This window comes from Podarcis melisellensis (genome assembly GCF_964234715.1).
Source record: "Podarcis melisellensis genome assembly, chromosome: Z".
NCBI lineage: Eukaryota > Metazoa > Chordata > Lepidosauria > Squamata > Lacertidae > Podarcis > Podarcis melisellensis.
The window spans coordinates 40987601-41009872 of NC_138547.1; the positions used below are offsets into that span (position 1 = coordinate 40987601).

Sequence of the window (22272 nt, forward strand, 5' to 3'; positions counted from 1 at the left end):
ATGCTGATATATGTTGCTGCATCTTTAAGATGAATAGAATCTTTAACAGCAAGCCTGTCAGCTTGTTCAGTTGATGGATGTTACACATATATGGGTGTTGCTTGTTAATAAAATATCTCTTCTGAATCACTACACTGAATCTGGAACTCGATATCGAAAACAACACATGGTGCCAGGAGTGAAATACATTCTGTGAAGGTACTGTATAATATTTGAGGCTTCAGCATCCTTTATCTCTTTCATATAAGGCAACTGAGGAATGGAAGAGGGAGACATAATGAGTACAGCAAGAAAGTAGAAACACTGAGAGGAAAGAAGTGTTTGGTTTGTATGGGCTTTATTAGGTAGGTGAGGAAATATAATTAACTATGTTTTACTCCTCCACAGACGCACATGTGTGGGTGAACAGACAAAAGGATCAGTTTTAAAAGCGTGGGGCCAAGCAGAGTTTAAATTCCATCTTCTGCAGTTTAATTTCGGGAAGCTTTTAATGTTTAATAGACTATTGTATTTTAATATTCTGTTGGAAGCTGTCCAGAGTGGCTGGGGAAACCCAGCCAGATGGGCGGGGTATAAATAATAAATTATTATTATTATTATTATTATTATTATTATTTGAAGGCATAGGACTTAGCCATTAAGGCTGATCTCCTCCTTTTTTTAGCCTGTTTATCAAAGAAACAGGCTACAGACTGAAAAGTAAGTTCAAACATATAGTTTACTTACAGCCAAGTATTTGTCTTTAGCAGCAACAGCAGTACAAATAAGTGCAGGAAAGTACTTGCGTTTACAGCAAAAAAACATTTCAGGGATATGCCTGATGTTACTGGAGCAAGTGGACAGACATTTGTTTCTCTGGCTGGTTGAAAAGAGAGAGATAAAATGAAGGAACAGGAAATACTTCTTTTGCTTCTTCCTTCTCAGAAGCAGAGGGGAAAGGACATCACGCAGAGCCTTCTCTACCAATTTCATTTCTATGGTCTGAGTTTGCCTATCAACAATACATCTCTATGGTGTTAACCCTTCCACATGCTAACTAGCAAAAACATGCATTGTTAGATTGGACTGCTTATCTCACACAGTTTTTAACAGCAGCAGAGGTTTGAGTAAAGCAGGGGTGAAGTAACACTAAGGTTTTGACCAAAAACGCGTGAGGCAAACGGTGGAAGTCTTTTAGAAATATTTTAATTAAGATAGATAAGGATATGATGAAAATACATAACTGAACATAAATATAGATTGGAAATGGCTGTGTATAGTGAATACTTATCTACTTTTAAAATTCTCATTCTTGATCTTATTTCTTCCTTTTCTTTATCTTCTTCTTGTTCTTTTCTTTTATATTTTACCTTTCATTTCTTTTCTTTATTGTGAATATTGTTTTGTAGAGGTGCAAATAATTGTAAATATTAGAAGAGGTAAAATGTTTTCTAATTTTCTATTGGTTACATGTATTTTCCCTTTTTTTGTATATTTGTATTTTTTCTAATTTGTACTCAATAACATTAATAATAAATAAATAAATAAAGCTCATCACATGTCCATCTACTCGTCCCACTTGGCGTCAGGCAACTTCATGTTTTGTCACATGAAATCAAAGAACATGGAGGCCTGCAGTAACCGGCCCAGCCTCTGGAAGTGCCGTGTATGGTAGGAGAGACTCCACAGCTGCTTTGATCCCTTCGTATTGCAAGAGGCTCTCTGGCATCTCATGCTTGAGGAGGGTTTCCACCACTGCCTGAGTCTTGAGGTAGTTCCGCCGGTTTGTGCTCCACGTGATGGAAAACTTCAACACAGCCTCTGGAAGAAGGGGTTTGGGGAAGACACATCAGGAAGGAGTGCAAGTTGCAGGCAGCGTGGCCACCTTGAACCAACACACCCTTCTTGCGAAGCGTGGCCAGGTCTGGGCACACATCTGATCTGCGCCTTTCTTCAAGGCAGGGAAGCAGATCCAACACCCCTCCCCACCTAGTAAAACAATTAATGATGGGAGGGGTGACTGGGTTTATTCCAGACTACATGGCTTGCAGGAATGGGTTTTATAATATTTATAAAAGTACAACAACAACAACAACAATATGCATTATAATCTTTGCTCTAGTATTACAGGGCTGGTGGAGCTAATTTGAGGCTGTGTACACACCATACATTAAAAGCATTATCGCTTCTCCCCTGTATGAATTCTGGGAACTGTAGATTACCCTTCTACCGCATAGCTACAATTTGTAGCATTCTTTACAAACTGCAATTCCCAGGATTCTTTGGGAGAAATGAGCTTTTAATGCCTGTTTTTCCTGCAGCAGGCATGCTCAGCTACCCCTCTGGGAGCTCAATCCCACAGAAAGCTGTGACGGCCACCAACTTGAATGGTTTTATGCAGGAAAGGCTATCAATGGCAACTAGGTACGATGGCTATGCTCTACTTCCACAGTCAGTGGCAGTAACCTTTGTGAATAGTAGTTGCTGGAAGATGCAGGAAGGGAATACAGAATGCTCTTGTTTCCACAGGCCTCTGGTTGGCCACTGTGAGAACAGGATGCTGGACTAGACAGGCCAATCCAGCAAGCACTTCTGATGTCCTTACGTGGTTCAAGGGTAGAGATTGTGAGAAGGCATCTTCCAAAGCAATCCCATCCCGCAAATAGCTTTGGAGCCTTCTTGCCTCTAGCCTAGCCCTCACCCCTTTTCCTGTTCCCGCTGGAGTCTTCTTTTGCTTGCCATGCCTGTGGGCTCTCTTCTGGCCAACGCTGCCAATGACAGATCTTAAAAACTTGGGGTCGGTGAGATTCGGCAATCGCAGCACCTTGCGCCTGCTGGACCTCCTGAGTGGAGCGGGTTGTGCCTTGTTCCTCGTGAAGTAGGGTGAAATGTGAGGAGTGTTGCAAGCCGGTGTAGAGGCAGAAGGTCTGGCCGAGATGGTAGAGCACGGCTTCTCTGTCAGGGGCTTCTTCCTAACCCAGTGGAACACCAGTATCATACGCCTCTTAGATGGGTTGGACATGCTGAAGAAGGTGCTGGAGGCCCAAAGACCAGGGTGACTTCAAAGTGGAGGACGCAGCAGGCAGTTCCCTATCAATGGTGCCAAATCCAAGCAAATGTTAGCTCCAGTCCTGTTAAATCGATCCAGCAGTTAAAGAAGGGATTAATTCATCAGGCAGTCTGAAAAGACTTTCTGTGGCTTTTGAATAGATGGGAGCCCCCAACTACTGCCACTGTTGACAGCCTGTTGCCCCTTCACTCTGCTTGAATGGGTTCTGTCACAATGGTTCCTTCATCAGGTGTTTGTGAGCATGAAAATGCTGTTGGGAGTTTCAGCAATGAAGGCTCAGGCATAACATACTGTTTGAAAGTCTGAACATTTCCTCTTTTTTTATTTAACAAAATTTATATACCACTTTTATAATTTATATACAAATTATTAGGAGAGTAAGTTAAAAATATACTGTAGTTTATTCACTTATAGGCTAGTTTACATACTTTATTCCTTCTTATACTTCTATCCCTTCTTTCCTCCCCAGAGCATACACACTTCAGCCTCCACCTTCTCCATTTTATCCTGACAGCAATATTGTGAGCTAGGGCCATAGCTCAGTGGTAGAACAACTGCTTAGCATGCAGAAGGCATCAGGCTCAGTCCCCAGCATCTCCTGGTGGGACTGGGAGAGCTCCCTCTGCGCTTCGGAGGCATTCGCTCCATAGGACGCACACACATTTCCCCTTAATTTTTGAGGGCGGAAAGTGCGTCCTATAGAGCGAACAATATGGTAAGTTTGTTATTGGTATGAGCTTTCGTGTGCATGCACACTTCATCCCATACCAATAACAAATTTAGTTGGTTTCTAAGGTGCTACTGGAAGGATTTTTTTTAAATTTTGTTTTGACTATGACAGACCAACATGGCTACCTATCTGTAACTAGAACTAAGGGATTGTTAGTAAAGGATGACATCACAGAAACTAACACCAGAAAGCCAACACAACAGTTTTTTCCAAACTCCCTTCTCACTGTACTCAAGCCTGCCACTTCCTCCCTCCACCAGTGTTACTGCCTGCTCACTCTACTCAAACGTCTGCCAATGTTTAAAATCACCGCTGTTTTCCTCTCAGCTTTTTTGAATGGGAAATATAGACTACAACCCAAACCTACTATTGTTCATGATTGTGCAGTGGAGGAACTATTGGTGTTTGGTACAGTGCATCTTCCCTGATCGAAATAGGATGACTGCTATATTTTTCCTACTTTATTCTAAGCATGCCTTATTTTGTGTCGGGGTGAAATCTGTTTCCACTTCCATTTTGTTGTGAATGGGTGGGGGGGGGCATGTTCCTCCCATTGTTGGTTCTACTGGTTTTAGAAAGGCAGGTCTATAACACAGGTCTATAACAAAAGGTTGCAGTGTGAAGCACCAAGTGTCCAAGATACCAGCCACTCAATTCCTCTTCATCCATTTTTCTATTCCAACCCTACTCTTGACAGTCACTCTGCATTCCATAGCTTCTTAAGGGGCTGTGTTATGGCCATGGGCGGGAACGTTTGAAATATTTGTTTGTACTTCTGCAAACCTTGAAGCTTCTGCAAGGTAGCTGATACCTTCTCCTACTATGTGGGTGGTGCCACTTTGGCGATATAATCATTGGAACTTATCAATTGAATATCAAAAATAGAGAGATTTGTATCTCTCTCTCCCCCCTCTCTCCCCCCTCTCTTTCTTTTATGAACTTGAGGGCAGCAACCATAGGAGTTATCCAGCGATCTACCTTCCAGACAGAAACAGAACCAGGCTTGCTTTGGTTCAGCAAACTTTCTACATCATCTGCCTCAGGCCAGATCTTGGGATAGATACCGTGTCTGCATAAGTAGGGGGAAGCCCTTCTTTTCTGGATGGAAATTGGTTTAAAATGGAATGCTGTTGAATGGAAAATTCAGTCCAGTACTATGGTGAAGAGTGAAACAAGTGAATATACTATTGTACTTCACAGGCTCTCTATTTTATATAACCTGGTAATACACAAATAGACTTTTCATTAACTGATAATAGGTCCAGATGTAGAACAGCATTCAGTCTGTTCTACATCTGTAACTGTGAGTAACACCCCAGAAGAGCATTGACATATGTAGGTCAGGAAGGCCACAATGACCTACATCATTATCACCTCTGCATTTTGGCAGTGAGAGGAGGTGGCAACCCAACTACAGAACACTCGAAAGCTCTTTCACAGCAGATGCAGGAGGAGAAATTGCACATGCTGTTTTTGAAAAGGATGTGCTAAGCTCCTCCAGAATGAGAGATTTGCAAGTAATCATAAAGCTGACAGAACCAAAGGGGGGAGGGCTGCTTTGGGTGCAGAAGGTTCCATGTTCAATCCCCAGCATCTCCAGGGAGAGCTTGGGAAAATACTTTCTGTCTGAAACCCTGGAAAGCTACTGCCAGTCAGTGCATGCAGTACTGAGCTAGATGCAGCAATGGTCTGACTCTGTATAAGGCAGCTTCCTAAAAGTTCAAATGGTGTTCATAAAAGTTAAAGATGTTTTCAGTGTGCGATATAAGCCAGTCTGGTTTATGTAGGTTGCAGTTTTGGCATTAGACATCCTGGCCCCTGGAGATCAAAGGCAAAGAGCTCCAGGGATAGAAACTTTTGATTCCTAGAGCTTACCAAACAATGGATGATATGCAGTCAAAGGGCTGATTCACACAGCATTTCTGCTTTGAATCTCTGTCTCTCATGTTTTAAGCCTGACACTCTTAAGCACTTTCACCACACTGCCTGTGATTTTATTCACATTCCCCCCCCCCCCCCGTTGCTCAGATATTTTCATTATTTAACTGCATTGCTTTATTTTGGCCATTTTCTGTTATTGTAATTTTAAATTTTGCTGTATGCTACTTTGAGCTTCTTCTATTTTGAGGGAGAAAGCAGCAGGTTCATTTTAACATGAACCAAACATCAAAGCAATAAATGGCAGTTTGAAGAGGAGAGGGCTCTAAAAGAAGAGAGGGATCTAAAAGTTATTTTATTTAATTGTTTGGTTTATGTTATTTGTATAATGCACTTGCTACATGCACATTTGTACATGTGGTTTTTTTTGTATGGATTACTTGGCTAGAGAACTGCACTGCAACATTTGCAGCAGAGGAGATTTTGAAGGATGGTGTGTTTTAGGTCTCAGATGTTTTCATAATGTGTGAATTAGGTAAGCACAGCACTAAATGGGAATCCACTTTCTAAGCCATTCCTAATCAAGCAGTACATAATCTAACCTAAACAAATCATAATGAATACTCAATAAACAAGTCATATGGTGGAGCCCAAGGAATAGCCATACATAAAAACTGTTATCTTATGGTAAAGGTCAAGGGACCCCTGACCGTTAGGTCCAGTTGCGGACAACTCTGGGGTTGTGGTGCTCATCTGGCTTTACTGGCCGAGGGAGCAGGCATACAGCTTCCAGGTCATGTGGCCAGCATGACTTAGCCGCTTCTGGCAAACCAGAGCAGCACACAGAAACACCATTTGCCTTCCCGCCAGAGTGGTACCTATTTATCTACTTGCACTTTGATGTGCTTTCGAACTGCTAAGTTGGCAGGAGCAGGGACCGAGCAACAGGAGCTCACCCCGTCTCGGGGATTCAAACTGCCGACCTTCTGATCGGCAAGCCCTAGGCTCTGTGGTTTAGACCGCAGTGCCACCCATGTCCATTTCAGTTCCACATGCTACTTACTGTAGAAGAGCAATGATTGGTCAGTGGTAGAATTGGACAACCTGGAAGCTGCTCTTTTCTACATTAAGATCCACATTAAGAAAAGACCCTAAACTTATTGAACCGTATAAAACTTGAATGGTTTCACATCAGTGCACCCAAATCCCTATATGTGGATCATGACTAGATTCCAAGAAAACACAGCCCACACGCAGATCAAAGCAGTAATTCATGCACATAACTATATTGATGAAGAAAGCACTGCCCCACTTCTAAAGACTGACAGCAGAGCACAGTTAAACTCCAGGGTGCTCTAATAGGCTGCTAGAGAGAATTAACAGGAAGCAGTCTTTAATTAAGATCTTTGGAGGGGAAAGAAAGAAAAAGCTAACGACCCACTGGGATTGTGGAGAGCGTAGCAAATGTTCCTGATTCACAGTCATTCAGCTTTACAGCAACTAAACATCGTGTCAGGCTTATTAAGAGGAAGCACATGCCCCAGGCAAGCTGGTCTAAATGGCTGAGAAGTCTATCACACCTACAGAAAGTGGCCAAGTTGCTTGCTTATAAAATCACAACAACACCTCTATCAGTCACAACTTTGCTAGGGATGAACATAAGGGAGAGGCTTGAACTCTGCATGCAGACAGTCCAGAATCAAAATCTTAGGTGTCATCCACACAAAATACATTTAGTATGCTCTCATACCACTAACAGTCAAGGCTTCTGCCAAAGAATCCAGGGATCTGCTGCTTGTCCCTTGATGTAAGGGACTGTAAGGGACTGCTGGCAGTTAAGTCCAGTCACAGACAACTCTGGGGTTGTGGCGCTCATCTCACTTTACAGGCCGAGGGAGCTGGCGTTTGTCCGCAGACAGTTTTTTCCGGGTCATGTGGCCAGCATGACTAAGCTGCTTCTGGCAAAACCAGAGCACTTCCCTATTTATCTACTTGCACTGGTGTGCTTTCGAACTGCTAGGTTGGCAGGAGCAGGGACCAAACAATGGGAGCTCACCCCATCACGAGGATTCGAACCACCAACCTTCTGATCAGCAAGCCCAAAAGGCTCAGAGGTTTAGACCACAGCACCACCTGTGTCCCTTGATGTAGGGTTGCCATATTTCAAACAATGGAAATCCAGAGTGAAAAGTTGTTGAACTTTTTGGGGGGCAAAATCACAAAAAGGCCATTTTTAAGTTTTGGTTTTTTAATGGGAGATTGGCAAAAACGGCACTGCCAGCATGGGGCTAGGAGCCAATCCCGAGGGGATGAGTCACCTTATTTCTCTGTGAATAGCTCCAATCGGCACAAAGGGAAAGAAGACTCAGTAGCCATAAATTTCCCTTTCATGTTGACTAGGTGGTTCCACATGCCCTCCTCTCTCCAGGACATTCCCCTCACTTTGCACCCTCCTTGACTGTTTTTGCCTGGCTGGAATATGTCACTGAAGTCTGGTGGTGACTCTTGCTTGCCTGGGTGAAACATGGGAGCAAGGTGAGAGAGTATGTGCAGAAAACAGCCTACTCTGCAAAAGTTTTAAAAAGTGCAGACATTGCTCCGCCCTGTTTTTAAACCTCTGTCCCTGCCCACCGGTGGCATGTGGCTGCTGGAAGGTTGCTCACAATGGAATGTGCCCCTCGGGCTCTATGCTTCCATGATGAGCTCAAACAGCACAGAAGGATTATTCATCACGTATGCAAAGTTTATGTTCTGCACCTTGTAGAATTCTGCATGTTTTGGCACAAAATACCAACATGGTTTATTCATTGGGAACCCTGTGGCCCTCCAGGTCTTAGCTCAGTCAGTAGAGCATGGGACTCTTAATCTCAAGGTCGTGGGTTCAAGCCCCGAGTTGGGCAAAAAGATTCCTGCCTTGAAGAGGGTTGAACTAGATGACCGCCGTGGTCCCGTCCAACTCTACAGTTCTATGATTCTAACACCCATTTCCCCTAACCATTTGGCTGATGCTGGTGAGAACTGGAGTCCAGCAACATCTGGGGTGCCACAGGATCCCCAGCCCTGGTCCAGCCATCCCCACACAGCCCTGGACGCAGAATGACAAAATGATCAGAAAAAGAACAATTCTGTTCCACCAACATACTGGGGTGGGATATGCCATCACTTCCTGGCTCAATCATTGGTCCCCTGAGATGCCCTAGGTTAGTTTTATGGAATTATGCAAGCAACATTTCCTCAGCTATTCTGCTTCCTTTGCAATCTTGCTTTCCTATTTAAATGACACACTTTTACTCTAGTCACACTGACCTCTTTTTTATTTTATTCTTCCTTAAGGGAGCAACACATTTTCTTCTCCCTCCCTGCCTAGACTAAAGCCTCTTATGCTTAGTAACCTGACACATTTCCTATGTGGGAGCCTAGTTAGAATGTGGAATTCTTTTCTTTAGAACCGACATAAACGTTAGCAAGAAAACCTCATCGGGGGGGGGGGGGAGAGAGAAAGAGAGAGCAATATTCCGCAGTGCCTAATGCAACTTGAGAAAACTGGTATCAGTAGATGCTCCAGGCAGGAATCCTGCTGACCTCTCTCTCTTTTGCATGAAAAAATACGTGAGCATATTGCAGGAGCATTTAAAAGCATCCAGTCTCAGTGGTGAGCTGTAATCTTCAAGAGGCTTGTCTCATACAGACTTCTACACCTTTGTGGTAATGTAATTAAAAATGCACTTGAGTCTGGTGGAATTGGAATTAGGCTATCGCCTTTCTAATAAACCTGTGCTTCTGCTGATTCCCAAGCAGAGTTGCAGGTCCAATGTTCTGAGGCTCAGTGGACCCCATTTCCCTGGGAGAAGTGAGGCAAAGAAAACAGTCACACTACATTATTATTAGCCTGTATCCAATGCTAAGCCTACTTGGAACAGACCCATTGAAATTAGTAGACATGACTTAAAGGTAAACGTAAAGGTACCCGTGTCGTTAGGTCTAGTCGCAGACAACTCTGGGGTTGCAGCGCTCATCTCTCTCTGTAGGCCGAGGGAGCCGGCATACAGCTTCCAGGTCATGTGGCCAGCATGACTAAGCTGCTTCTGGCAAACCAGAGCAGCGCACAGAAACGCCATTTACCTTCCCGCTGAAGCGGTACCTATTTATCTACTTGCACCTTGAGGTGCTTTCGAACTGCTAGGTTGGCAGGAGCAGGGACCAAGCAATGGGAGCTCACCCTGTCGCGGGGATTCGAACCGCCGACCTTCTGATCGGCAAGCCTTAGACTAAAGCGCCACCCGTGTCCAGACATGACTTACTTAGGCACATTAGTTTCAGTGGCTCTACTTAGATCAGAACTTATTTGGAACACACACACACACACATATTATTGATCCAAAAAAATGATCTACATAGTGTACAAAGCAAGCAAATGTTTAAAATACAAAACACCACAATCAAAACACCAACAAATAATGAGAGGGAACTAAGGTAACATGAGGCCACTAATGGAGGAAGGGAGGGAGTGCACCGCCCCCGGCAGTGCGATCCTGGTGAGGTGCCATCACATCTGCCCCCCCCCACCTGCGCTGGTCACCACATCCCCACAGATGGTGCGCCATGCCCCCAGGACGCGCGCCAGCCCCAGCCCCGGCTGCTCTCCACCCCACCCCCCCGGTGCCAGAGCATGAAGCTCTGCCACTGCATGAGGCACTGTCTGCTCACCTAGCAGGGCTTCTCCTTCCTTGCCCTGCTTCAGTCTCTGCTGTCCCCACCTCCAGTCTGCTCCAGATGGCGGGGGGCAATCTCTTGCACAAGCAGGGGTGGGCAGAATCATTAGAACTAGCAAATTATTATCATTATCATCATTATATTCAGTGCAATTTTTCTAGAAAAAAGAGGTGCCGGAACTCGCCATGAACACCTCTCTTGTTCTCTTAGAACGGCAATGGCACCCACCTGAGCGGTGCAGGAACTGAGTTCCAGCAAGTTCCAGCTGGGGGGGGGAGTCCTGATTTTATTAGAGAATTGGTATGCTGGACTTAGGCAGGTCACTGTGGCTGGAAAATAAACTGACACATAATCTGATGCATAATCTGCAAGAGGCACTAGGGCTGCATCAGATTTTTAGTCAAAATGGTTCTGCTTTGGCTGGTTTACCAAGCAACATGGACTTTGGCCTTACAGCTGACCCCAGCATTTCAAAGGCTTTGGGAGAGGGCACGAGGTGACAACTTGACATATATTTATTGGTTCGTCTTGCAGGATCTGTGGAGGCAGCAGGAGTGAGCTCTCATGTGATTGAGCCCTCAAGATTCAGTCCTGAGGATCCATATTTCAAGGAATTCTTGACATCTTCCATTGCTTAGGTTGGATGGTCTAACTAGAACACTTTCACTCCATTGCTCGCTGCTTCCTGCTGTTCTTTTGTTTCAGGGTTTGCTTATGTTTCTGTATGCCGACTTAATAACTGCCAGTGTTTACATTTATTTATGTGTCTCATAATTATAATCATTTTCAGGAATATTCCGCTGACACTAGCTGAAGCTCAAAAGCTGCAGCTATAATCTATCTGCAGCAATTCGGGATGGCTTTCTGTTATTTTATATAACTGGGTTAAATCCCCTTCAGAGAAACCTTCACCTCCTACGCAGCAAGGGGGGCAGAGCTTAAGTGACGGACAGTTATTTAACGCATTGGGGAATTGTGGGGGTTTTTTTAAGGCACAAACACTTGCATCAAAATATTGGGGGTTAAATGGATCCAGTTGAGGCCATTGTTTTGTATTTTGAAGACAATTTGCATGTTACAAAATCAGAAAGAATTTGCCTCCTCCTTTCTTTCCATACCAAAATTTTGCCAGGAATGTATGTGCTGTGCTAACTCGAATACTCAAAACTTCTTATTTCCTCTTCAAACATAGCCCGACCATTACCCAGGTGTATCTGTGTAACCATATGGAAATATCACTCCAATTTTTGCATTCTACTGATTACCTAGTCATCGAGTATGTCCCTTGGATAATTGGGCACTGATGTGCTACATTCCCTGAACACCAGAACTACAAGGTCATTTAATGCACTAGTTTGATTCTGACATTACAGAATAACAACATATGGTATTAATACAATAAACAATAATGATGAAATTAAATACTGGATATACGGTAAGTAGGAAGGCGATGTTTGGATCTAATGGTTACAGCAGGAAGAGTATTATGGACTTAATCGAAATTATTCACATTTCTTTTTATTTCTGTTTGTTACATTGTATATAGGCATATTAAATTATATGTAGGCAGCTACGATTAACTGAACTCGAACATAGATTTGAACAGTTTGTAAACTTAAATGCTACCTTTTTCCTTTATGGGAAATTCTTTGCTATTTGTATATTCTTTCTGATTATTATTTTTGTTTATAAACTCAATAAAGATTAAAAAAAAATAAAAATGCACTAGTTTGAGATTGAAAGGAGCCACTTATTCGCACAGCAGTAATTAATTGGTTTAGGACCAAGTTACCTGAAGGATTGGGACGCGGGTGCCGCTGTGGGTTAAACCACAGAGCCTAGGACTTGCTGATCAGAAGGTTGGCAGTTCGAGTCCCCGTGATGGGGTGAGCTCCCGTTGCTCGGTCCCAGCTCCTGCCAACCTAGCAGTTCAAAAGCACGTCAAAGTGCAAGTAGATAAATAGGTACCGCTGTGGTGGGAAGGTAAACGGTGTTTCCGTGCACTGCTCTGGTTCACCAGAAGCGGTTTAGTCATGCTGGCCACATGACCCGGAAGCTGTATGCCGGCTCCCTCGGCCAATAAAGCGAGATGAGTGCCACAACCCCAGAGTCAGTCACGACTGGACCTAATGGTCAGGGGTCCCTTTACCTTTACCTGAAGGATGGCCAGCTCCTGCATGAACCTGCCCAGAAGCCGAGAGCATGGTTGGAAGGCCTTCTCCAGATGCCCTCATCAGCGGCCAGGAGATGCCAGGGCTCTAATTCACAGCTGTTGGGTTTGCATGCAGCTGAACTGTGTGTTACAGCATCTGCCCAACCACATTGTGGGTGGGTGTATACCAAGATCTCCACTTCCTTGTTCACTCACCTGGGGCATGTGTGGGGAGGAAACCTAACTAAGGGGAGGGTTTTCAAGAGTGTTATCAAGTACCCACACCCAGCAGCCTCTAGAATCAATCTGGATAAAAACAGTATCCTGAGGACAACTGTGCACAATTCTATACTGGGAGACCTGCTGTACATCTTTGTGCTACCAACGGTAAAGTGTGAACACAGCCTCAGTCACAACAAACACTCAAGCACGCACAGTCAATGTATGTCAAACCAAAGGGAAATTAACAGTCCTAATTACAGGAGAAGGAGATTGCACTCTCCTGCTGGCAGGGTATCTGGAGTACCTTCCTTGAGTGCCAAGTGGGTTATTCCCCCCTCCTTTTTTTAATTCTAAAACACAAACACAGGTAATTTACATTTGAAAGGACATCATGTCCTTTTTCATTTAAAGCCTGCTGCTGCCCTGGAGGATAGAGTTACCTAAGAAGAAAACAAGCAGCTTTGCAGCTCAAACGCCCATAGAAAGTTCCTTGCCCATCTAGATGAAGCAGGCCTTTGGTGTTCTGTAACACATAATGGAGCAGGTATTGTTATCCATTGTAGTGAAAAAATAATAGAGCCTGGAGACATACAAGGCAACTGAAGAACAAAGGTGTGAAAGGAAATGTCCAGAAGGCATCTTTTTAAAAATCTAATTATAGTGTGTGTGTGTGTGTGTGTGTGTGTGTGTGTACTTAAAAAAGCAAAAGGCTGCTCTCCCTGAAATAAACCACTAATTCTGAAAGCAAAGCCACACAAGCACACTTTGGCTGCAAATCAGGAATTCCTCCAAAACAAGATTTCAGAAACTTTCCAAACATCAGGTCATGGTCAATGAGCAGATTTTAAGTTGGCCAACTTTTACGCCAAAGATTTATGAGCTCAGAGAATCTGGCTGCATGTACAAAAGCGTTCTTCTTGGGTCAAAGGGTGTTAAACCCTTGAAGGTAACAAAGTAAGATGATTTCAGTTAAATAAAAACAAAAAGACTCCCGGGAAAAATAAAACCAATCTCATTGACTGAGTGCTAAAACCCAAACTTCCAGATGAGTTGTAACTTTCTAAATCTAGTTGAGTGCATTGTGGGAATGCTGTGGACATAATTTATCTTGATTTCAGAAAAGCATTTGACAAAGCTACAGATTTGAAAATTGATTAAATGTGGGCTTAATCATACTCCTAGGTAGGTTCACAACTTAAAGGTAAACCATATTCAAAGAGTGCTTATCAGTCGTTCCTCATAATGAGTAGCACTGTTCAAATAGAATAGGGTTTGTTCTCTGCTACTCACAGAGCTAGGACTATGGAGACAGCCATAGTTCAATGGCATGGCACATGATCTCAGTGCAGAATGTCGCAAATTCAATCCCTTGTGTCTCCAGACTAGGTTACAAAGGGCTCCTATATGCAACCCTGGAGTGTTGCAGCCAGTCAGTAAAGACCAGGGATGAGGGTTGAGAATTGTGCTCAGTACAATATTGTGGATGGGGAACTTGTGGCCCTCCAAACCTGTGGGATGGCAACTCCCATTGCCCCTGACCATTGGTTGAACTTGAGCTGCCTTTGACTAGTGGGAGTTGGACTCTTAACAACATCTGGAGGGACATGGCTCCCCATTGATGATGCTGAGCAACTTAGAACAGTGTAGTCTGACTTGGCATAAAGGAGTTGCTTCCTTTTGTTAAAGTGCATGGACACAGAGAGAAAAGATGTCCCAAGTATGGTGGAAAACATTTTACTTCTAAAACTGGCATGGAGGAGGTCTTACATGGACCCAATTAGGTTTGACTTTGCCAGATGCAAACTCCCCCCTTACACACACACCCAAAAATAAAATAACACCAAGGTTGCACCAGAGGCGAATAGGATAGATAGATACACTCTCCCTTTGATTCTATAAAGGTAAAGGGACCCCTAACCATTAGCTCCAGTTGTAGCTGACTCTGGGGTTGCGGTGCTCATTTTGCTTTGTTGGCCAAGGGAGCCGGTGTACAGCTTCCGGGTCATGTGGCCAGCATGACTAAGCCGCTTCTGGCAAACCAGAGCAGTGCACAGAAACGCTGTTTACCTTCCCACCAGAGCGGTACATATTTATCTACTTGCACTTTGATGTGCTTTCGAACTGCTAGGTTGGCAGGAGCAGGGACCGAGCAATGGGAGTTCACCTTGTCGCGGGGATTCGAACCGCCGACCTTCTGATCAGCAAGTCCTAGGCTCTGTGGTTTAAACCTTTCCATTATTTGGATCTCTCACTAATAAGGAAAAGCAGTCATTTTCACTTACTGAACACTGATGCTCAGCTCCCCATTATCAGATTCCAAACTACTTTTGCAAGGCAGCCGCGCAGAAACACATCCTGCACTTATTTTGGCACAAGTTTCAAAAGAAAGGGCAAGTTCAATCAGATATGCCTCGGCTTTCTTCATCTTCTATTCACAGCACTGCCCAAAATCATTTATGGGGTGTGTGTTTTTTGTGTTGTGTGTTTTTTTTTTTTAAAAAAGACCCATTTCAGCCCGACAGGTCACAGTAGCATAAACATGATCAAGGGAGGAGGGAGAGGAAGGAGGGGAAGGGCAGCCTGGCAAACAGTCAGAACTTGTTGTTCCTGACCCAGTAACCTACTTTCCAGAGCACCACGTAACCGCAAAAGCAACTCCAGCTCCCAACAGAGATATATCAACTCTTATTTAACTTCTGCATGGGCAGAGGCGGGAGTAGATGGGAGGGAGGGGAAAGACTGGGGAGCGAAGAGCGGGGGGGGGGGGAGCTTGTTGGGATGCGGTCATCGTCACTGACTTCACTCTGGCCACAAAAGCCATTTCGAAGACTAGACAGGAACAGCAGAGGACTTTTCCAGTCTGACATCATTCAGAACTACTGTCTGGCTCTGCAGTTCCAACTGTCAGCAAATGGTCATTCTTGCAACAGGCAGAAGCGGTTAGGATTCTTATCCCTTCAAGTCACCGTGAATTCCTTGCCAGATTTTATTCCTTGGCTTTGTTCTAGACAAACAGCAGGAATCTTTGGGGTGTGGGGAGGTGAGAGAAAGAAAGAAAGAAAGAAAGAAAGAAAGAAAGAAAGAAAGAAAGAAAGAAAGAAAGAAAGAAAGAAAGAAAGAAAGAAAGAAAGAAAAGGCTTTGCAGTGCTCAAGCTATGGGGGGGGTGGAAGAGGGTTGTTGTAAGTTCAATGCACAGGCCTCATCCCCTGATGCCTGCTTCCTCCTCCTCCTCCTCCTCCTCCTCCTAGCTGGGCTATTAGGACAATTGGGCCACTATCCCCAACAACTTCAGTCTGCTTTATATGCCAGGACCCACATGCCTGCCTTCTTCCTTACACCCAGTCCAAGGGGTGGCACTTAGAATCAAAGAACTGTAGAGCTGGAAGGGACCCTGAGGGTCATCTAGTCCAACCCCCTGCAATGCAGGAATTCTGCCCATAACTGTCCCTGGGTGGGCTCGAATCACCAACCTTCTGGGTAACAGCCAGACGCACTGACCCATCGTGCCACACACAAATCCTCCTTCTTAGTCTCTGCGTTGTCCCTTGTACAACTCAGCAGGGGGCTGAACTAGAATTAGTTGGCTCTGCCTGCCAATGGCTCTTATTGGTGCTAGCTCCACCTACCATTGGTCTTTTGCCTCTGGCCCTGCCCAGTACTGGCACGTGGCCCCTGGAAAGTTGTCCTTGTTTCAATTGTCCCCCCTGCACTAATTTCCTTATTGAAATCTTAGCTTAGTCAGTACAACATGATACTTTTTAATCTCAGGGTAATGGGTTCAAACCCCATGCTGGGCAAAAGATTCCTCCATTGTTTCATTGCTTGTTTTATTTATTGCATTTATATATTGCCTTTATCTTCCAAGGAGGTCACAGAGCTGCACGTGGTTCTCCTCTTCTCCATTTCATGCCCACCACAACCCTGCGAGGTTGGTTAGGCTAAGAGATGTCCCAAGGTTACCCAGAGAGCTTCATAACCGAGTGGGGATTTGAACCCTGGTCTCTCGCAGGTCATAGCCCAACCCTCTCAACCACATTGTCGTAGGTTGGACTAGTTGATACTCGTGGTCCCTTCCAACTCTACAATTCTTTGATTCCATACCAACTGTTAATGCGGGTGGAGTGTGGGAGAGAAGCAGCAATCTGGTATCCATACGATGCCTGTTCTCCTCCTTAGGGAGGAGACCTTTTGAAAAAGGTAATCAGGAAAACAACACAGAGCAAAGGAGAGGAACCTCCAACTTGGGCAAGGGAGCAAATGTGGCCCTCCATCTCTATTGGGCCCTTGGAGTTTTCCCAGGGCAACACACCCTTTTATTCAGGCTATACCGCTCAATGGCCCTGCTTCACATCTGCACTGTTTTTGCCTGGGTGGAATGTGCCCTTGAATGGGTGTGTTCATACTGCTGCGGGAAAACACTTCAGCCTTTCAAATTTCAATGGCGCCCTGCGCAAGGCCAAAATTTGGCACCCTCCACCATCACCTCTTGCATTCTGTTCTGCTCGATTCACAATGTCATAGTTGTGACTGCCCTGCAATGTCCCTTAGGCTTCCTGCTGCTGCCACCCCCACCCCCGCTTGCCGTTCACATCAGCACAGCTTCATTAGTGTCAGATTGGTTTCCATGTGTGTGTACACATCAGGGGGGCATTGGCAGCGCAAGAATGTCTTTACCTCCAATGATGAACGGCTTAAGGACTTCAACTGGAGCGGAGCTGAGTTAAGGAAAAATGCATCCAGCAGTAGTGACATAGCAAAAGTACAGGATGCTTCTTGCATTGTGGGTAATGTTGCATGATCGTGGATTAAAAACCCAGCACTGGAAACGCAGCGAGTTCACAGTAAACACTGGTGCAAACACAGCTAATGTTTCTTGCTTGATTGGATGAATGGAGGAATGGGCATAGCTGGGGGGGGCAATAAAAATAAACAAAAATACATAGCAGACTGAGGTTCTGTCCCCCACAACAAAAGGCCTCCCTCCCTCTAATAAAAGCCACCCCCCAAAAAAAAACTGGCTACGCCCATGGATGGAGGATGCAGTGGGTTGAGCGAGTGTGTGTATAAACTCACCTACTGCACAAAGGTAGAATTAGTCACTCATTGCTCTCCCCACTTCTGCTTCTGGTCCTGGCCGCCTCTGTGGTAAAGGATTAAACAGCCCCTTTCCCAGTGCCATTGCTACAATAAAAATAATGGTGTTAATTAAAACCCTCCACAGTCCCACACACTCTTGAGAAGTAATGTCAACAAAGCCATGACAGGAGTCCTGCGCCATCCCGGTGTCTGTTTTGGCTCTTATCTTGGAAACAATTGCTCTTTTTTAAAAAAAAGAAAAGTAAAAATTGCCCCTTTGGTTCATTTCCTCTCTTCCTCCTGCTTAGGAAAAACAAACAGCTTGAATTATCTGGTGGCAAGAAAAAGGCAATAAAACTGAACTGGAGCATGTTTGCAGGGCAAAAGTTTCAATGAATCATTCAAGAAAGATACGGGCGTGCTTTTTATCTGCCTCCTCCTCCGCTGCCAACTGCATACCACTCTGCAGCGCCCTTCCATAAATTTCCAGCAGTTTGGATCTAGGCGCAGAGAATGAAAGGCAAAGAAATAACAGCAGCTAAATATAGGCTTCTTTTTCTTCTTCTTAAGTTTCCAAGTGGTACAGCTAACACTGTTTTTTTGCTCCTGCAGTACACTTATCTCTTGTGCCGGGCCTTAGCTCTACAAATTGATTTTCCGTTTGCTGGGAGCCAGCCCTGATGAGGTCATCGGTTTCAGTTTTTGAAGCTAAACCCAAACTACCATGTACTGAATAATTGTTCGATGATCAAACACTACTTTGTGGTTAAGCCGGAATGCCAGCTCTGCCTTTTGCTTGCAGCTTCATCTAGCTGTGGTGGAGACAACGTGAAACACTGCAAACTGGTTTCCAGGAAAAGTCATGGGGAAGGCCCTAGGAAGATGCACTTACTCTGAGCCCAATTCCCCAGCCCTTTCTGCTGCGATGGACCAGACTCCCTCACTGCAAATAAGCAGCTTTCTCCATGACAATGCTGTCTGTTACACTTAGTGCCTGCCTTTGCTCCAAGGAAAGTATAGGGAAGCCTGGGGCCATCCAAACATTGCTTGCTAGGACTGATGGGAGTTGTAGTTTATCAACATCTGGGGAGCTAAAAGCTTCCCATTTCTGCTCTATGGATAAGGGGTCATTTATGTGCCACAAAAAATGAAAAAAATATATATTTCCTCCTCCAAAAAACAAAACAAAAACCAGGACAGATTTGCATGAAATTCACATGCACAAAGTCAGAGGTTTTCAACCTTTTTGAATCCATGACTCCCTTGACCAACTATCTTCTTTCTATGGCATGCCTGTGGGACTCAGGAGCCCAGTTATGTCACCCCTTGCCTGCAGAGCTAGCAGCTTCTCAACCTTTCTCGAACACCCTGCCTTGTGGAGTGTTCCCTCAGCCTCCTCTCCCCTCTCCTTGGGAATTCTCTGGGCAGTCTCTGAGATGCCTCCCACCCACCCCCACCCCCAGACCCAAAGAGAGGTACCTCCTCACACTGCCGCACAGGCGCCTGGGAAGCACCCCCTGGCCATCCCCGGAGGCACCATTTGCCTGGCGAGCTTGTAGCCAGGGCTGCTGCAACAAACAGCTGTGCAAGCTGGGGGGGGGACAGAGATGCAAGAGGGCAACAGAGGAGGGAGGGAGGAAAAGAGGGACAGAGGCCAGTGTTGCCCGCGGCACCCATGGCCATCATTCAAGGCACCCCAAGGTGCCACAGCACACTGGTTAAAAACCACTGGGTTAAAGCATCGTGCTGATAATTGCCAAGCTTGCAAGTTTAGATCCCTGTATGGAACAGCTGCATTGCAGGGGATACAACTAGATCAGCCTTTCTCAACCTGGGGGTCCCCAGATGTTGTTGAACTACAACTCCCATCACCCCTAGCTAGCAAGGCCAGAGCTCAGGGATGAAGTGGGGAGTTGTAGTCTAACAACATCTGGACTAGATGGTGCTCAAAGTCCCTTCCAACTCTAGTTCTTTGATTCTATGACCAGGCAGCCATACAAGTAGAGAACTGTCCTATGCAAAGCAGGACACATGGCCACCCTTTCTACAGATACAAAGGGGCAATACATTAGTCCTCCTTTCCTAATTTTTCCTTGCAACAACCCTGTGGAGTAGGTTTGTTTCCATCATTCTTAACTGCTGAAGCCCTCAGTCTAGCTGCAGTGCCCAAACATACAAGGATCTCCCCCAGCACCCAAACAACCCTTGACAGCCGCTCATTTTAGGATTTGGGGAGAGGAGACAAGGTGTGGTTCAAACCCTCCACCTTTGCTGCTATTTGGCAAGGGTATAAGAACTCTACCATTGGCTAATTGGGACATCACTCCTTCTCAGCCTCTTCCCCCACTTTGGCAATACAGTGGTACCTCGGTTACATGTGCTTCAGGTTACATAAGCTTCAGGTTACAGACTCCACTAACCCAGAAATAGTACCTCAAGTTAAGAACTTTGCTTCAGGATGAGAACAGAAATGGGGCTCCGGTGGCGCAACGGCAGCAAGACGCCCCATTAGCTAAAGTGGTGCTTCAGGTTAAGAACAGTTTCAGGTTAAGAACGGACCTCCGGAACGAATTAAGTACTTAATCTGAGCTACCGCTGTATAGGGAGTTTTTGTTCCATAAACCTAAATATACACATTTGGAATAGGGAATGTACCAAGTGGGTTGCTGGTACATAAAAGCCCCCTCCCCTGCTCTCAAAGGGGCTAAGAAAAACAACCCCAATTTTAAATCATATTTATTTTATTTGAATAAAGATGTATGTATGAGTTCCAGTCATGTTAACCCAGCTCTCAGAGGGGTTTCCAAAAACCAGTTATAAGGCAGACCTAGCTCATAGGCTTAGAATCTGAAAAATACAGCACAGGAGGAAAAAGTACTGAGAGGGGGGGAGGAAGAAGCAAACTTGGGTCCTAGTTCTTGAAGTTCTTTCAACAACAGCTAGAGTGGAAACTGTTCTGGGAAAGGATGAGTTGCTAAATCTCTCAGCAAAGCCAGTGCAGTAGCCCTGCTTCCCTTCTCTTCCTCTGCTTGCATTTTAAAAATTGGCCCGGGGTAGGCAATGCAGTGCCCTCCAGAAACAGAGGGGAAAGGAGATAAAAGAGAGAATATAAAGAAATGTGAGACCAATTACACAGACCTGCTCTGCATAAACATGCTCTTTTGTTTATTGTTCAAACAAGGTAGGTAACACTTAGGTGTGTTAATTCCTGCAGCAACAGGCACCCACAAGGTATAGCCAGAGTGAGCCATGCTCATGAACAAAACGCAAAACTGGCTTGTTTTCAAAACATTAATCAGTCCAGTATTTATTTCAACATTTCTGAGAACTAGCTTTAGCTTTAGTTTCATCAGGCATCTTGATCCACCTTCATTGTTCAGCTAGGTTTACATTTCTCAGTTCCCACAACACATTTGAAACAACTTTCTAAACTATAAACGTTTCTTTGTTTCATTTAGGGACCTTTTGAGAATGAAATGGAGTCTCTTCTCTTCTCTAGGAAGAGGGAGATGCTGATCTCTTCCTCTTAGAGATCACATCCATTCTTCAGAAACTAGAGCATGGGTTGACAAACTAAGGTCTGCGGACCAGATCAAGCCCAATTGCCTTCTGCATCCAGCCCGCAGACGGTCCAGGAATTGCCACGTGGATTGCCAGTGAACGCATTCTTTCCCTTTCCCTCACATGGCAGTGGTGGCGGCAATGTCTCCCCCCTCCTGGCTTCTCCCCGCCCTGCCTAGAGGAGGAAGGGTAAGTAGTAACCAAACAAACCCCTGTGTTGCAAAGAGAACGTAAGCAATGTCAAGGCAACACGATGACCACGTACATACGCAATAGACAATCTTTATAGAATTCCTTCAAACCATAACAAGTACAAAATGAAAGCTTTAGTCATAAAGTCTCTGAAAATCTTTTAATGAAGTGAAGTACCAGACTGTGTATGATGAAAGACAAGATGTGAAGCTTTGTGTATTCAGCAAATATGATGTCCAACATTGAACAGTGATTCTGGATATTGACTACTGTTTCGTAGAATTCTTTGTCAGAGTGGGAGGATATAGAATTGCTTCATAAACCCATCTTATTTTGAATGAATGTATGTAAATGAAAATATCAAATGCTGTGGAACAGTGCTCATGTAATAATGTAGTCATGGGGAACATGAGCGCTGTTCCACAGCATTTCATATTTGTATGTAAATGAAAGTATCAAATGCTGTGGAACAGCGCTCATGTAATAATGTAGTCATGGGGAACACGAGCACTGTTCCACAGCATTTCATATTTTCATTTACATACATTCATTTGAAATAAGATGGGTTTATGAAGCAATTCTATATCCTCCCACTCTGACAAAGAATTCTACGAAACAGTAGTCAATATCCAGAATCACTGTTCAATGTTGGACATCATATTTGCTGAATACACAAAGATTCACAGCTTCTTTCATTG

At 44.6% G+C, this 22272-nt stretch overlaps 1 long non-coding RNA gene across 1 annotated transcript; it reads left to right on the forward strand.

Moving 5' to 3' along the window:
* The first annotated feature begins 256 nt into the window (after positions 1-256).
* Positions 257-5975, forward strand: LOC309362206. The gene is made up of 2 exons (XR_014164875.1): positions 257-344; positions 4730-5975. It is a non-coding gene; the product is annotated as an uncharacterized lncRNA (long non-coding RNA).
* The last annotated feature ends 16297 nt before the right edge of the window (positions 5976-22272 follow it).